Below are 17,629 nucleotides of genomic sequence, written 5' to 3'. Positions count from 1 at the left end.
TTTTTTTTATCTTTCATGTAGATGCACAAATGTAGATTAATAACAATAAGACAAAAATGAACCCATTCCATAACCCTGACTGTAGACAAAGTTGGGATCTGGATACTGTATCTCAAATTAAGCTTTCCTGAAATAACATATTCGTGAAACATCAAAATTCCCTTATTTAGTGAAAAGCATTTATGGAAGGAAAAAAATCGCTAGAGTAATAAGTCCTACTTCTTGAAATGATAAGCCCACATACATGTTAAAGATATGAGATTAAGAGCTTCATTTACATAAGTGATAGGGCATTGTTATCACTGACTGTGACTTACCAACACATAAGTAGTGCTACAAGTGAGCAGAATATAAGACCATCTGTGCACCTAGATGTAAGCTAACGCCTCACTCCACTATGTGGCAGATTAAAATATGTCCTGGGTCTATACTCAAGACTCTGAACTTGGTGCAAATTAGAACTGGGCATAAGATTCAACTTGTTACTCACACAGAACTAATGGGAATATGTTTTTTTTATCATCCAGTACAGAAATCTAGAATTGCAGTTCAATTCAAGTTGATCTGAACCTAAATTTAACTTTACACACAGGTTTTTCGGGCTAGATCCTTAGCTGGTAACAATTGGTATAGTTCTACTGACCCTAAGAACCTGACCCTGTATTTCACATATTCCCACTAAATACAGTGAAACATCCCAATTCAATACAGATCCCAAAATACACTCTGGGACTAAAGCCAATTTGTTGAGTTGTTTCTAGGCTTTGATGTGTAAACTCATCATATGTCATTGTGCTCTAATTAAACCTAAGTTGTGCAATAGATTTCCTGTCACAAAAGCAAAGATCCCTCATGTGTTGGGAATGTATAGGACAGCTTGCTTCAGCATAAAGAAAATAAGCTATGGGAAAGAGCAAGAAACCAGAGTCACGTAAACATATGACTATAGAAAGATTAAACTGATCAATGGAATTCAAAATGTTGTTTCAGTATAGATAATTAGGAATTTCACTGCAGTAATTTTTCGTAGGAAAATGATGAGCTGTTGAATCCGAATTGTGCGACAAATACATTTACACTGATGAGTTTGGGAAAAATTCAGGTCTAGTTACCAAACATATGCTGTATGAGGCTCCCATACGGAAAGAAAAAAATATCCCGAGTTCTGACAGATTCATAACTGCAAAAACGCTACAAATTTTGTGACATGGGTAAGCTTCTCAGGGAAGTTTATCACCAAAGAACTGTATTTTTCTAAGCATGTACCTTCACCGGAAATCTACCGCAGCACACAGAAAACTTGATGGTTATTTTGGTAAAATGGCTGTTCAATAAGAAATAATCTTATGATCTGATCCACTATTAAGTTGTAAGATACTGAGGCACTGCATGAGTACAACTCAACAGTGAATAGATCCTGAAAGCAGGTAAGGCTAAACTCTGCACTTGTACACCCCATGACATTGGAGAATTTGCATAGTTACTACTGTAGCTTGCCCCTTAGTTGGCACAAGGAGGACAATGAAGCATAGTAAGAATCTGCACTATTGCCTTTTGTTCTAAAAACATCCCCCCTCAAATCCCACAAATGTTGCCATTTTTATCTGCCAAGAAAAAACTCTCGACCTCACAAAATCTGGCTATAATCCTGACTAATAATGTATATCTCCTCCTGATAACTTAAATACCATGCATAGCACAACAAACAAACTATCTAAACCAAGAACTGTTGAGTCAGAAATAAAATAATCCACTAATTGTGCTTTTCTGGAATGGATGACTGTATAATGTCCTAATCAGAAGGCTGAAATCACATTTGCATTTAGATAAAGCCCTGTTTAAGAAGAGACAAGTATAAAAGGAGACACTGAGACTATTGTGGCATTTCTCTGCATTGCATAATCATTTACATTCCTGATAATGATATTCAGATAGCGAAGCAAAGGCTGACCAAAGCCAATTAATCTTGCACTCTGCATTAGCAAGCTTGTCAATTGACCCAGTGTATAGCTGAACCCATGATGATACTGATATGACACTGCTCTCAGATGCGTTTTTTTTCCTGCTGTTGTGACTGGTTTTCAAGCAAATCCCTATGGTTCAACAGTTAGAACGTGAATCCCTCCAGACTAGTTAAACAGCCACCAAAGCTGGGCTTCAGAGACTGGAAGGGTTAATTAAAGGACTGCAAGAGTTACCTGAGCTGTTGCTGTTTACAGGTTGGCTCCTCCTTCCCTCTCTTCCCCCCAATACACAGGCTGGAAATGTGTTTTCTTATTACTTCAAAGTATTACATCTTTAGAAGTCTAACTCGGCAATTTATGATTCCCTATCCTACTCAAACCTCATGATCTTTAAAGTATTGATTTTACAGAATCCTAGTAAAGTAGCACAGTAGCATTATGTCCATTTTCAGCAAAGAGTAACCAAGACAGGCCTGCATTTCACTCACTTAATTTGGCCACGTAACTGATATAAAGCTAGCCTGAAACGCTGCCTCGCCAGCTCACTGTAGTCAGGTGAGACACATACTCATTTCCACAGGGCAACAAAGATCCTAAGGTGTTGGATACCAACCACTAAGTATTATTCAGCAGAATGGAGCTGGGTTCCCACAGACTGCCTCAGCATTCTGACCACTGAACCATCTTCCATGAGAAACTTACCTTCACAATTGGGTTCTCTGCTGGGAAATGCATTGCCATTGACCATTGCCATCCCACACAAAGCCCAGCACACAAAATAGACGTTGGAGGGAAAAGAAACCAGAAATGGAGAGCTAGAACCATTTGACACTATTTTTTACTGTTTGCTCCGTGTTACTGAAGGTACCTGTGGGATCCAAAAGCTGGTACCAGTTTGCAGCTGGCTCCAGGGTCTTGCTCCAGATTGTCTGTTACACGAGTTGCTCACACTGCATGTTCAAGAATAAATTCCTCAAAAAACCAGCAACCCAAACCCCATACAATCTCCCTGGGTGTTAGCAGGCTGTGTTTGAATTGAATCATAAAAATTGCTGAGAAGTACAGAGTGAATTTTACAAGTTAGGATTAAGCAAACAAACCGTGTAAAAAAAAAAAATTAATCAAAGAAATACAAATGCAATTGTAGCATTAGCTTAGTTTTAATTAGGAGGATGCTTCGGAATATTCCCAGCAGTATAAGTACTCATAAAACAGCAGAGAAATGGAGTGTTTTTTCAAATCTATGTGTTATTTTAGGTATCGTGGGAATTTGGTGTTCAACCTGGAACATCTTTTACAGTTATCTTAAGTGCCAAAATTATTTGTCCTCCTTGAAGTCTGCAATAACAGACTCTGCAAGAAAAAAAAAATCACTAGTGAACTTACTATTAAAAATTCATGGCCAAGTTCCGTAACCTGACTCATTATGCCTTCACTGGACCTGCTTTTATTAGCATGAATAGAGATTCCAAAAGTGGTATTTGTGCAAAATGATACGGTAAAATTTTCTGCAGAGGAAAGTAATAATCAAACTGCCAAAATAAGAATGAAATTGGAAGCTTCTTGAAACCTCTTTAACCACTAAACATCTTGGTTCATGTTTTGACATCAGTCCAGGAAGACACCCAAGTGGACTGCTGCTGCTCAGAAGGATTCTTACTCTTTTGTCTTAGTATTTAGCTACATCAGTCCTCCCTTCCAGGTTTCACAGGTTCCCAGCTGGTAAATATAGGAAAGGCTTATGACCCCAGGCTCTAACTTCTTAAATACACTTACAACTTATTGCAGCAGAGTGGCAGATCTTACCGGTTTCAGCAAACTGCCTTCTCTCGTTATTACACTGTAATGTATTTTCTTTATTCCCTAGTAGGTCACAGGAGAGTGACTAGTGCCCTGTGTTCAAGGCCAGCACTATGGGTTCTTCTGCCCTAGGCAAACCAGCAAATGTCCGTCCCTACCAAGTCACATTCACTCAGAGCTACTGAATATTTTGCAGCCCTGGGCAATGGCCTGCCCTGTAGATATACCCCTTCTTGTCTATGGGTGAGCATGTACAATGCTGAAGTCACTTTCTAATAAACACATCTCTCCAACATGCTGAGCTTTTATTAAGATCTGCTGTTTTGATGTGATCACTTCTGACGAGCTGTGGCCTGTCTTTATTGTGGATTTTGTCCTTTCTAAATATGATCTGTAAAGTCCTATTGCATGAATGATGACAGCCAGTCTTGTTCTGTTCACTTCTATTTCTGTTTTTCTCTGCTTTATGCTTTGCTTGATGCATGAGGCAGAGAAGCAGTCTCAAATGACAGTGCAACAGCAGCACATTTTGGGGGCACAGCCCTGCAGTGTGAAGTTAGCTTTAAACAATATTAGTAGAGCATATGGGGGGGGTTAAGAACTGGCTAAATGACAGATCTCAAGGATCTGTTTATTGACGAGGAATCACCATTGGTTGGACATCCTTTATGCAGTTCTATAGCATCAGTATTAGGCCTAATGCTATTCAACACTATCAGCAGGTATCTCCCTGCAAATATAAAATTATAATTGTAAAGCATGATGGTGACAAAGATTACTAGAGCTGTACATAATGACAACAGGGCAATCAGAGATAATGTGGTAAATTCCTGGATAAGCTGTGTCCAAAGTTGTACTTTAATATACCTGAACATTATACAAACAACTCAGAGTGCAGGTTATACCTACACAATAGGGAACCATAACCTAGAAGGAATAGTTCTGAAAAAAGAACTAGATAGTCATGCTGAACAAGCAACTGAACATCAGCTCCCAGTGAGCTGCTGTGCAAAAACAAAAAAATTGATAGAGCAATCCCTAAATGTATAAACAAGGAAACTATGAATAAAAGGAAAAAAGTAACTTTACCTCTGAAAGTGGAAGAGCTCCATTTTATTTTGTATATCCACATTTAAAAAAAAAAAAAAAAAGATATGGGCTGCCACTATCATAGCAATTCATCCAGCCCTCAACCTGCTACTGAAAATCCATTGTAAAGGACAGAAAGAGCTTCACACAGTTGAACAGTCCTGGCAATCAGCATGCAGCTGAGGACCTGTAAGGCACAGATGTGCTAGCCCAACACAAGTCGTCTGACTTAATGCAGACTTTCCTGGATCAAGTTTTAATACCACACTACACAGAGTCAATCTGTAAAATCTAGTTGTCCTTCTGGTCTCAAACTGTGAAAATATAGGAAGGTGCTGAACAAAGAGATCTGACCACACCTAGTAGCCTAGCATGCTCAGCAATACAAGATCCATATTTTCAGGTTCCAAGAAGCAGAGTTTTCTTACAGATCAAATGTAGAGTATATTTTGTATTTGCACTAACTTTATGATCCCTTTACTGCTGATATGGTGTAAAGCAACTTTAAGGCAACTGGAAGTCAGACCTATAATGTGTTTTTTTTAGGGTCTGAGTAAAAGCTTAAAAGATGTGTCTGGTAAAGGAAAACTGAATACAGACATAAGTCAACAGGATTATAAAAAGGCACAAAAGCTCTAGGGTTTGGCCATAAAAATTCTTGTCATGATGAAGACCACTTATATAAATTAACCAAAGCCACAGGGCAAATGTTTTACCTTACACTCTTGTTTCGTATCATGAAGCAGAGACATGCAATACATCAAACACAGCAAATAAAACATTGGGACTTTTGCAACCTAACACCAGTGAGGAAACATGCTGCCCACACTGAGGCCAGACTACCCTGTTCTGGATAATTAATAAGTATGCTCAGACTAATTAGAATAATATTCTTTGGAGCATGCTCACTAAATGTCAAGTTCAGGCAGCAATGGGAGGATAGGAATCTCCCTGGATTAGGTGCAGTTCAAACTTCTCTACTTACTCTTCTCCTGACAGTGACTTATCCTGGCTTACAGGAAATTCTGAAAGGCACAGTCTCAAAAGAACTTTATCTTCCCAGCTGTAAACTGCTCAGTTCAACTGCTGTCAACATGAATTTTGTTCTCAGTGGCCAAACCTATAAGTTATTTAGCTTTGAGATCATGCCTGAATATGAATTGAGTTATAACTTGGTGCCATCAATTTAAAACAAAACTGCCTGTTCATTCCTTCCTTTCTTGTAAATATTGTATTTTGAAATGTTCCAGTGCTTAGTTCCAGTTTAGCAATCATGGTTCTCCCTACTACTTTATGATAATTAGTATAACAACTCTCTGGCTGGGCTTATATCACCTTCTAATACCTTTTGAATCTTCAAATTTTTGAAAAACTTCCAACTGGGCACAATACAAGCTACCAGAAAATTTCGTTAAATGACGGATACCCAGTTGGCAGCATAAAGCATAAAAGTTCTTTTGAAGGGCGCAAACATGCTGTCTTTGATTAATAAAAACATTAATTCTATGAACTATGGGTCACATAAGCATGGGAAGAGTACTAAGTCTTACATAAGGTTTTGTCACGGTTCCTAACTTGATTCAGGAAGGACTGAAACTGGCTAAAGTTTATTTTACCTTTATGCTTTAAGATAAGGTCATTTTGCTCATGCAATCCAACTTTACCTTTTTTTTAAATAAGGCAAAAAGATAAGAGCACATAATTCAAACAAGCAGCTATCACTTAGTGCAGAAAAGGCTCTACTTAGGAAAGTAAAAGTACAAAAATTCAATAGAAGGACAGTCATGGGAAGGTAGAGTCAGAATTTTAAAAAAAGCAAAAGTCACAGTGACCTACACTACTGACTAAAGATTAATAAAAAAGTGTTGTGTTTTTTTTTTTTTTTAAACCAAGAATGCCTAAGGTATACCTCTTAACATTCCTTTAGTGGAAACATCATATCCAGCCTACAAGGGACTAAAACCTGCAGTATAACAGAGCTTTCGAGTATGACCTCTCATTTTACCTATCTACCACAGCACATCCTTTCCAGTCCTAACTATACACACATAATCCCTAGACTAATGACGATGGTACTTGTCCAATGCCCTGGTATCTACAGTTCATCCTGTAATCGTCCTTCCCAGTTTACATTATCCTTTACAGCAGCATCAAGAACAACTTGCTGTCTCATTATTTCAAATCCACACCTACTGAAATTTAGCATCTTCCAATCCTTTGCTCTCAATCCAAGTAATAATCTGAGCCAAAACCTTCCCTGGCATAAACCCTGTCTGTGGTGGAATTATGAATTTGGCCCACCACATCTTGAGCAAAATACATGTCCGTTCATGGGAGAAATGTTTATAAGCAGCAGTATTACAGAACATTTAAGTCTAGGAGTCTTTAGCCTCTTAAGGGGGATTTTAACTTGTACAGTTCACTAATCAGGGATTGTTACCATACCAACAGCTAATCATGTGGGCAGATGCCTGCCATATCTTAGGAACATTTCTGAGGTCTTAAAGCCATATCTCAAGTTTTCCCAAAAACTTTACTGTCACTCTCCATGGCCTGGCCTGGCCTAGCTCTAAAGAGAATCTGTTTCATAAGAAAAACAAAGGATAAGTCTGGCTAGCAACACACTTATCGCAAAGAAAGACTTCCCAGTTCAGCAACTGGTTTTTGAGAAAGGACCCTTATTCCTTAAAAACCTTTGCTGGCTGCAGTGGGATGCCACAAGAGAGAGCTCCTCCCAAAGCCAGCTGCGGTATGAGACTTCTACATTCTCCATGCTTTGGATGGTGAAAAAGCTATACACACCCCGTGCCCCCATTCCTTCAGGGACAATTCTCCTCTACAAATAAGATACTGTTATTTTAGAAAGTTGTAAGATATTCTTTTGAGATGAAAAGAAAAATGTTGAAGGAACTCCATCATCCAGGAAATCGGTACCTGGCTCCAGAAAGAGCTACTTAACAATTGATTCCAGTGCTTCATAATTTGACCCAATTAAAAGAGGGAAGTAATTAAAACTACGGCTGACAGTGATGGTAGATGTTACCTAGTGTAATATATTTAAATTGCAGGCCTACACATTGCTTGAGCACAGGACTAAATGTGTTGTTGCCTACATTAGCTCAGTCCTTATTGTTTCTCTCTTATCCTGATTTAATACAGGCTTCCAAAAGGAAAACAGAAACTGTACACTAGAAGAGGACAGTTTCATAAATTCTAAATAGTCTTTGAAAGTCTACCAATAGATCAGACTTCTAACAATATCAACAGGCTAGCACAGCTCCACTGACTTTAACAAACCTGCAGTCATTTATAGTACAGGATTTGACCTCCTGGGAGCCTAATTCTCCCTGCGGTGCTAAAAGGGCATCTGCATCTGCACACCCCTGCACACCCTGTGTGGAAGAAGGCTGTTTGTCATCTGTTTTCATGGCAAAGTCATGGACATGATTTAGATGAGAATAGAAAGTATATATTGAGAATTTCCATGTTAGTAATACACCTTCCCTCTTCTTCCCCCATCATCGCCTAGATTTAAATTAACATCAGTTAAAGTAGTAAGATGAAAACCCAAATATTTTCGAAAAAATTCTTACAAATTTGATAACTGCGGAGGTATCTACAATTTAAAGCCATGGTTGTCTATTGCTTAGAATAGATAGCCATCTCATGATTAGTAACACTGTATTATAGTGTTATACATTATATTAGTAATATTGTATTGCACCTTTTCAAAACAAAAGGTAATCTTATTTCTTTCCAACCTGATACCATCTGAACCTAGGATCAGCATGTCAGCAGCAGACTCACTTTTACTTTGTCCCAGAATCTTGTAAGCAGTTTTCAAGCAAGACAGTTTTATCCATCTTCTGCAGTCTGTCCCAGAAAATTCATCCATTGTTAAATAACCCTTACCATATACAGAACTCAAGTATAAATGCAAACCAAGTATCTTTAGCCCTACTTTCCCCCAAAAAGACATAAAGAAAGAAATTAAATAATATTCTTAATCTTCACATAACACATCAATAGCAGAACCAAAAATAGATCCCAGATATCCTGTTGGCCAGGTAAAAAAAAAAAAAAAAAAAAAAAAAAAATCTTACAACTGGGACATGATTTCTTCAAAACTTCACTTCCCCCCCCCTTTTCGATATTTTTGTCATTGACCCAGAATGGTATACAAGAAAAACACTCTATAGAACTCTGCAGGACATTTGCTTTCAGAGATATAGAGCTTGCTTTTAATTGATTACACCAACACACCAACTATATCAAGTAACTAATTTATAGCTCTGGCTGAGATGAAGTTAGGGGAAAAAAAATTTATGTTTTATTGTCTATAGAATTAAGTTAAAACCAAAACTCTTGATCTGAGTGTCCAGCTCAGAACTCTTGCTACAATAGATTAAAACAAACATGCTGCACTTTACAGAAAGCAGGAGTTGGATCTCAATTTTATCCCTTGGCACTAAAGGTAAAAGCTTGCTTTTACCCTTGGCAAAGGCAGAGTTCTTAGCATCCCAGTGCAGAGATCCATTGCAATACATCAAGACACCAGTGATTCAAATATCCCATTGCACTATGCCTAGACCATGGATGCACAAGCAGAAAGAGACAACCCTAGCCTCTTGGATCTCTAAGAGGGAGAATATCTGAGAAAAGAAACTGTGCTCCAGAAAATTAAGTGGCTTGTGCAATGTCACACAATGAGTCAACAGCAGAGCTGAGAATAGAAAACATATCTTCTGATTCTCAAAATACCACCTTATACAAGGAATCATGCTATTGATTGTGTCTTACATAGTGATTCACAATAGCATCCCTAAATCAAAAAACTATCCTCTGAATCTTTGGAACCTACGTTTTAATTCTTTTTGATGTATGTCAGCTAAACCAGGTTCAATATCCTCTATATATCTGAATCTTTATTAATGGTTATTCTATCTTTCTGGTTTTGACTGAATGGCTCTGGAGTAATTAAAATATTTCCTTTTTTCTAAAGTATTTGGATGTTGATACTGAATGCCACACTATTCTTTTCCCTTTGCAGCAGACAGCACATTTATCAACACCTGTCTGAGCGAATGAATGTGGCAGGATAGTTCTTCTGACTGGCAAAAGCACTTGATGGAAATGGAGCTGCCTTAGGTTTCATCCATGATTCAGATTTGTTTACATTTTGTGAAACCTCAGGAAAAGGGGGATAAAAGCTTTGGTTCAATTGAAGTCATGTTGTTAACCTCCAGTGCTAATAATTAACTCAATTATGCTGAATTAATTTGATGTAATTATTGGTGATTGTGCAAAGACAGTGGCCCAGAGAAAGTTTGAGAGACAGGAGGAACAGAAGTCTTAACAATACAAAATACCCCATAAATAGCATCTTTTTTTGCCAGAATGAGTCGAAGACACCAAATGAGTTCATTACAGTCATCTGGCTTCACTCAACCCTCCAAATTACCCCAATACCCAGACAAATAGCTGTGAAATCCAGCAAGTGAACTAGAATTAAAACATGCCCTGACAAATTTGACACAGCACTCAGCACAAGTGTCTTTCCCCATCCTATTATCTAAACAATACAGATTTAATAATATATTTAAAAGACCCACAATGCTTTTCCTTTAACTGAAGACATTAATTAAAAACATTTTCTTGTTGTAGTGTTGTCAGTTGGGTGGTTTTTTGATGAACAATCTGGAGAATGCTTATGGAGTCTTTTCATTTGATCTGCAGTTTATATCTAGTATTTTCAGACTTATTCAGTTCAAAACAAACAAACCCCAACTACAAAACAAACATCTATCTTTCTCCTTCCCCATTTAACATGTCTGTGGTTTGCTTTGGAAAAATCTAACAGAAATGCATTCTTTGCTATGAAAAAAAAGTATTTTACTGAGGCATTTTTTAATTCTCATGTACTAAAAAAGTCATCGGAGGAAAAAAATCAGATGTGATTGTCTTAAGTCTTGGGAATTGATTAAACTGCAATTGAAAAATAAGAAATTCTATGTACATTAATGCTTTAAGTACCACCAGAATTTCTACAGGACTCTCGCCTCCTCTCTCCACTCCTGGAGGAAGCGCACCTAGACTGTTACACTTCCACTTATAGTCTAGTCAGATGCCACAGACAAGGGATGCATTTACCAAACAAAAATCACAAGAGACAGAATACCAGATATTGCAACCAAGTCCAAGACACAAGCCTCTTACTACTCAGGCTAGAAGCTGTCAGTAGCATGCCTCTCTTCCCATTTGTGGGCCTGTGCACCTTGAGTGGACAAACTATCACACACTGCAGTTTTGTGTATAAAGCTCGAGGTAAATCTTTCATTGCCTTGTTTCCATCAAGCTTCATTGTGTATATGGATTTAGCACCATGGGTTGTTATTTTCCTGTTGTAAAGAATTTAAAAACTAAGAGTCTGGATTACAGCATCACTATATTTAATATTTTACAGTCCTGGAGGACTGGTAATATCTAACCATGAAGAGCTGGGTGCCTTTGCCTGTCTAGCCTCAGTCTGAAATACTACTAGACTTATATTTGTCATAATGCTGTAAATATACAAGTTTCTAAGCTTCTATTGCATTTTTATTATCCTTGGTGACAAGAATAAAAATATTACCTCTAACATCACCAATTACTTCTGAGGAGAGAATCCAAGTGCTTAGCTGTAAGAAATGAATAGTATTTTTCTAATTTGATAAGTAGGTGCTGCTAGCACGCCTACAGATCACATCCGCATTGAGAGTTCTGATGATTCTCAAACACAGCTGATCTTTCACAACTCAGTTTAATTGCCATCAGGCTCTGATTCAGACTCATCATTTCAAAGCAAGCTGTATTACATGCATAATTTATGCATTTGATTTTAGTAGATCATTTTCTGCCCAGTTCTGAGAGGGCACAAAAGTGTTTTCCATGGGGAAGCTGCTAACATTTTCTGAAGAACCAAACTGACTTTCCTCAAGAGCAATTTTTTAGAAATATTATTTGTGAACAGACACTACCTTTTAAAGCAAATTTAGTGTGATGGATTGTTTGAAGTCTCCTACATTTATTTGGACAGCTACTGCAACTTTTGTCCCTGCCTATTTACCACATCTATTTAGTTTTAGTTTAGTGAGCTGAGAGTTATTGCTGGAAGTAGTTAAAAGAAATAAATTCATTTATGGCAACTATTTCAGTTCATGTCCAACCTAACAATCTGGAATACTGGTATTGTATCTGTATTGGAACTTGATTTGGAGGACTTCATTTTCCTACCACAGTTACTCCAGGCAAATGCCACTGAAGACAACATTAAAGCCACTAGTCCAAATTCTTGGCTGGTATAAATCAGCACATTTCTAATAATTTCTGTTGAACCACAAAAACTTATGTTTGCTGTCAACCTGAATGACTGGGCTTGAGTTTTATGATTGCAGCAGAGTTTCTTAAGTTACATATGAGTAACTAAGCTGTTCAAGGCAACTGTCTGTTATAGATGGACAACAACACTCCTGCAATGCAAGAGCCTTTTAAGGGTTAATTCATGTTTAAAGATATTTTGAGTATGTAAGTATTGTATAGTAACACTCTAAAGGCCTGCTAGGTTACTAGAATTTAATACACTATACCAAGCATCTGAAAAATAACTATTTTTTCATATATTTCCACTGTGGTTTAAGTAAATTTTGCTAGATGTGATTCACAAATTTTATATGCCTCCTCCCGGTTTTTTTCCTTCAGCTTCTTCCTGCTTAATTAGGTATGCTCTTCCTTTAACTTTACTACTATTTGTTTGGTTAGCCCACTAGAAAAAAAACCAAAGCCCAAAATCTCATCTAGTACAGTACAACCCTATAAAATGCATGCAAAAATAATAGAGAACAAACTACTTGATTTTTGCTTATGGAGCTTACACAGAACACACTTAGAATTCTGCAGGTTGACCCAGGCGCCAGAAGAAATACTTCCAACATTAGCAATTCAACCATCATGTAAACAGGCACAAAGAATTGAATAAAGTTGAGCCATTTTGCACCATACTGATTTTCGGCTTGGGAATTTGATAATGTTTTGAGAAGAAAAAAATCTAATGAACAACCCCTACATCAAGGCAGCATATAGTGACAGATAAGTCAATGAGAATAAAGCTGTATAGTATTTAGGAAAATTCCTGCAAGTGACTTGGTTAAGCTGAGACATCCAAGGTAGCAAAGACCAGTCATTAAAATTTTTTTCAATCTAAATAAGTCTAGCTGGGAAGCAATCAACAAGTTCAGCTTTGAGACCTGAAGGGGAGATAATCACAAAGGAAAGGGCAGGTGGCATGTGCTGCAACAAGCTGGAGGGAAGCATGGCTAGTAACTTTTTTAGCCAGCACAGAAGGAACAAGAGGACGTGTATGTGGTCTAAGATACGCTAAAACCACTTCACACCAATCTGACCATGCAAAGGGTGTTTACATAAATGAGAAGTTCATCAGCTTTTCCCTGACACCAGCCCACGCCTCCATCTAGAACTCCCTCTTCTCACACCCCCAGCCCTGCTTTTCATTTCAGTCGTCACAGACTTGATTTTCCCTTTCATGGATTTTTGCTTCAAAAAGCATCACTGCCTCAATTGTCTATTTTCAGCCTATATTTAAGAAAACCCTTTGGTTCCATTTGTAGCCACATCCTGTCTCAGCCTCCCCCTCTTTTTGTTCCTAAATATAAGGCTGATGCAATTTGATGTGACATGACAAAATAGCACATTTGCATCGGCAGAAACTTTCTCTCAACGGCAGTAATTAAAGGGAATAGATGAGACATTGCTGAAATTGGTGTTTATTTAGCCTGGAAATAAAAGGCTTAAAAAAGGACCTGAGAGGGATGTTCAAGTGTGTCACGAACATGAAATTCATTGATGAGTGCCTTCTTTTACATGCTTCCTTACTGCAAAAGCAAATGGTCATTCAAACAATGTAATAAATTTAAAGAGATTAAAAAACAAAAAAATCAGATTCTGCAGACCATATTCCTGACCAGTAAAAATCATTTAACGTGTTTCTTTGGATTATAAATAGTACCAAGACACTTGCCGTTACACATAAGACAGGGTCATTGAATCTCTGACTTCAGAGCACAGGCTGTCTCAAATTGAGTAGAAGAGAACTGAGATCTCATTGACTACAATGAAAATCAGGTGCTTAAATAACTTAATTTTTGAGCTGATGTGCATCAGCAGCAGATAGGTACTCGCCTTCATCTACAACATAGATTTTTGTTAATTGTCAAAGATAGGAATTCAGAAATAGTAGCCCAAGGCTCTGAATGCTGTGACTTCAACAGGATTCATACAACAGATTAAAAAAATACATATCTACAAAACTTACAAAATAATTTACTGTGATTGGCTTTGCTGAATGGATACACTGCAAATACTTGACAGGATCAGATACTGTCAGCTTCCTGCACTGTATTCCATTATGGATGACAGCAATAGAAGGCAGTGGTGGGAGGGAGAGCAACATTTGAAAGTTGAGTGTTTTTTCTTTATTTTTAGAAAGTCAGTTTAGTTTACTTAATCCATGTGAAGAATTCATGGAAAGGTCTGATGGATGTTCCATAGGCCACAGGATTTAACAGACATATCAAGTGAAACTTCCTGTTCTCAGGAGAATCTTCCTTCTCATTCACATGAGGCTATTCTTTAAAATCCAACTGTGACTGACACTACCACTCTGCTTAAAATTGGCAGACCACATTTTGAGCAGGCTCTTTTCCATCCTAACACAGATGGCATCAAGTATAGGGCAGGCCAGAAAAAAATCAGTTTGCATATTATGCTTCAGTTTTTATGGGTCAGATTACCACTCAGAGCCATCAAAATGGCAACCCATATGTGATGTGTCTGCCATTGGAACTAAAGTGATACACCATCATAATCTTAACATGGTTGGTTAGAAAAAGTTTGATTAGCCATTAATTAACCTCTGATATCTAAAAGTAAAAAGATATTTTCCTTTCCAACAAAATTTTGAGTTTGACAAATCAAGAAAATAGCTTTGGTGAACCAAAAAGGAAAAGACATTATCACAACTTCATCCCTGAACAACTGTATCGGCATGGCTCTCTTGGCAGAGGATAGTTTAGCATCTATGCCAAATACTTGCTTAATAAGTGAGCCAGGTGCAGATGTTGGCTATGTAATTTGTTCTAGCTTCTTTGTTCTACAAGCCAGGAAATTGTTCCCACAGCTTTGGAGAAAAAATGGGCGTATGAAGAGCTCTTTGCCTGTTTTCACTGGTGCAAGAATATCAACTGTTTTATTGCTATGAGAGTGTCTTTAAGAAATGTGTCATTAGTAACACACATAACTATTAATTATAGAATCAGCAGAGCGCTAGCTGTGTCCTAAGGATACTAAAGGGATGCTGAAACAAGGTCAAAAACATGGCATTCTGTTTCCAGCCTCGTACCAACTTTCTGCCCCGCTGCAGCAGCCTACCAGATACAATTTCTGGATTCCATGTACCTATGGGGGGTATTATCCCAGATGCTCCAGAAGCCATGCTTCTACATTTACAGAGTTTAAAGCAGGCAAGTCTGCTCCTGTGAGAAGTCTATTAAACAATAAAGCTGTATTTTAAATCTGCTGCTATATTATCATGGCACCTGAAATTCAAACAACTGTTATGCTAAATAATAGCCAGGGCCACCACTCTGTGTCATTATCAATGGGAAAATTTTTCATTCCCAAGTTTTATCACCCCTCCAGCTTCTCTACATGATATTCTGCTTAAGGTATTATACTGATATTTCAGGTGTTCATTCTCAACCAAATACAATACACAGAGCAACAGCAGATTCCCTCCACCATGCTGAGATTAGTAATCTAGTTGTAGTCCTGACAGAAGCACAAAAATATTGTTTCCTTTGGTATCTTCACTGGCAATTTGCCATTAGGGTTCTGCTACTGCATTTATCAGCATGGCTGGAATGGAGACAGGGGTGTTCCCACATACAAAATTCTGTTTAGAAATGCCTCCTGCAAACATGTACAGTCATATAACAAGTCTGCATCAACTTCATTTGTACCATTGGTTTGTGATCTGGCATTTTCACCTTTTATCCTGTCCTGGTTTCAGCTGGGATAGAGTTAACTGTCTTCCTAGTAGCTGGTACAGTGCTATGTTTTGAGTTCAGTATGAGAAGAATGTTGATAACACTGATGTTTTCAGTTGTTGCTCAGTAGTGTTTAGACTAAAGTCAAGGATTTTTCAGCTTCTCATGCCCAGCCAGCGAGAAAGCTGGAGGGGCACAAGAAGTTGGCACAGGACACAGCCAGGGCACCTGACCCAAACTGGCCAACGGGGTATTCCATACCATGGGACGTCCCATCCAGTATAGGAACGGGGAAGTGGGGGGGGGCAGGGATTCGCCGCTCGGGGACTGGCTGGGTGTCGGTCGGCGGGTGGTGAGCAATTGCACTGCGCATCATTTGTACATTCCAATCCTTTCATTATTACTGTTGTCATTTTATTAGTGTTATCATTATTAGTTTCTTCTTTTCTGTTCTATTAAATCATTCTTATCTCAACCCACGGGTTTTGCTTCTTTTCCCGATTTTCCCCCCCCATCCCACTGGGTGGGGGGGAGTGAGTGAGCGGCTGCGTGGTGTTTAGTTGCCGGCTGGTGTTAAACCACGACATATCCGTACGTGAGTCAAATAGACTCCTAGCGATTTCCATAAAACAAACAAACAAAAAAATCACTTACAGCATTCAGAGCAAAGGAACTTTAATTATCTTCACAGATTAGGTCTGTCGAAGTCCAACAGCAAGCAAGAGACCTGCAGAGAAAAAAAATCAATTTTCATTATCTGTTTCTCCTCAACTTGCTACTTAAAATACCATCCATAAAGAAGTGCAGAGAAGCCCATCTATAGCAGAATTTATCAGTATGTAAGCTTTCACTTCTGCCTAACTAGTTACCTTAAACATGAATTCATGGCCTTGATATGAATAGGTTATTGCTTTCAGTAATCTAGTCAGAAAACACTTTTTAATAAACATACACTACAAAAAAGATATAAGTAGGGAGAAATTCCAATACACTCAGTGGAACTGAACCTTCAATATTTCCTGTTAAGAGTTTCTGAAGGTAAGAAAGCTTTTAACTACTTTAAAGAGCCATGCTTTCTAGTATCCAGAACTCTGTACAATGACATAATTTCAGAAATTTACATATTTGTCAGAGAGCAGAACATTGCTTTGGAAAAAGGATTTATCAACATTAGGAGAACCTGGTAGCTCCTCAGTAAAATTTAAGAAGTATTAGGCCTGGATGGTTGTTTGGCTTTCCATTCCCACTGCCATAGTGGTGCAATCTCATCTCAAAATGCTCAAGTACACTTCTGCAGGAAGAAGCAAAGGGAGTAACTTCTTGAACAATACCCTACTTGCAGTACCAACCTTCACTTTCAAAAATCATCTCCAAGAAGGCTGCAGAAAACTAGGAATTACTTCCCTAAGAGTTATTATTTTAACTGAAAACAAACAATGCACAACCAATACAAAGTAGAACATTTTTACAGCTCTAGCAGACAAACATCTGAGAATCTTCCCTTTTGCAGTATTCTTTTTAGCACATTTTAATAGCATGTCACACACTGCTTCAGCATTGCACATTGGTGTAGTTTCTGGATGACTCTCATTTGGCCCCTAACGGGCCACCCGCCTGTCTAATCTTTTGGTGATCTGCATGAGCTTACTCTTTTCCACCTGTCTGTCTAATTTTTGG

The 17,629-nt window shown here is 38.1% G+C and overlaps 1 protein-coding gene across 12 annotated transcripts in view; it reads right to left on the bottom strand.

Moving 5' to 3' along the window:
- LYRM9 (LYR motif containing 9) overlaps positions 1 to 17,629 on the bottom strand; it is a 54,922-nt gene that overhangs the window by 20,534 nt on the left and 16,759 nt on the right. For 9 of the 12 annotated variants that reach the window (XM_052802834.1, XM_052802837.1, XM_052802838.1 and 6 more), the window contains one exon: positions 16,607 to 16,679. The gene's annotated coding sequence lies outside the window, so the exon portion shown is untranslated. Of the gene's footprint in view, positions 1 to 8,660; positions 8,727 to 16,606; positions 16,682 to 17,629 lie in introns of all 12 variants that reach the window. The other 3 variants (XM_052802835.1, XM_052802836.1, XM_052802826.1) reach the window with 2 other exon arrangements.

Source organism: Harpia harpyja, chromosome 12, assembly GCF_026419915.1.
Source record: "Harpia harpyja isolate bHarHar1 chromosome 12, bHarHar1 primary haplotype, whole genome shotgun sequence".
Taxonomy (NCBI): domain Eukaryota; kingdom Metazoa; phylum Chordata; class Aves; order Accipitriformes; family Accipitridae; genus Harpia; species Harpia harpyja.
The sequence above is the reverse complement of the archived record's forward strand: the minus strand, read 5'-3'. Positions and strand labels throughout refer to the sequence as shown.